The following is a 716-nucleotide window of genomic DNA, read 5'->3' as shown; positions in this document are numbered from 1 at the left end:
ACAGGGCCTGGGGGAACCAGCTCCTCCACAACATGCTGCCTTAACATCACCTGGAGGAGAATGGTGGTGGCAGGGCCAAAGGCAGCTGGTGGAACTGGGAACAATGGTGGAGGTGGTGGCTCAGCAGCACAGCCCTGGGGACCCACATGGATGCCTTTGCTCTGCTCTGCACGCTCAGCTGCCACTCTGATGCTTTTGGGCATCTTTTACCCCCCTGATGTTAACTGGAGAGGCTGGGAGGAAGATCCATTAGATCCTGGAGCTTGCTAAGATCCCCTTCAGAGAACACCAATGCCGCTGTTGTGGCTCACTGTACCAGCTCAAGCTCTCGGTTTTGGATTCGCTAAGGAAGAGTAAGGTTCTCTGAAGCGCTCTGCTGGGACCCCCTTTAGCTGTGCTGGTGAACCATTCCTGTCTCCATCACTCACAGGAGTGATGGACCTCTCACTGATGGTGGTTCTGGTGCTCCCGGTGCTCCCAGCAGCGCCAAGACGAGGGCTGCCGCTTGCCCTCTGCCTCTGCAAGCAGATTTCTTTGTCTTTGCATGTAGCACTGACTGAACTGCCATGTACTCAATATTTAAATAAAGATCTGAAGCTTTGGTGCTACCCAGATGTTTTCAAAGTTCTTTCCCCATTAGTGCTCTTTTCAGTACTTTCTCCCCCCTTTACCATTGAGCAGCAGCTTTCTAGGAAGGAGAACTCTCTAACGGGAAA

This window comes from Buceros rhinoceros, unplaced genomic scaffold (genome assembly GCF_000710305.1).
Source record: "Buceros rhinoceros silvestris isolate BGI_N320 unplaced genomic scaffold, ASM71030v1 scaffold18362, whole genome shotgun sequence".
NCBI classification, from domain to species: Eukaryota; Metazoa; Chordata; class Aves; order Bucerotiformes; family Bucerotidae; genus Buceros; species Buceros rhinoceros.
Note: the sequence above shows the minus strand (reverse complement) of the source record.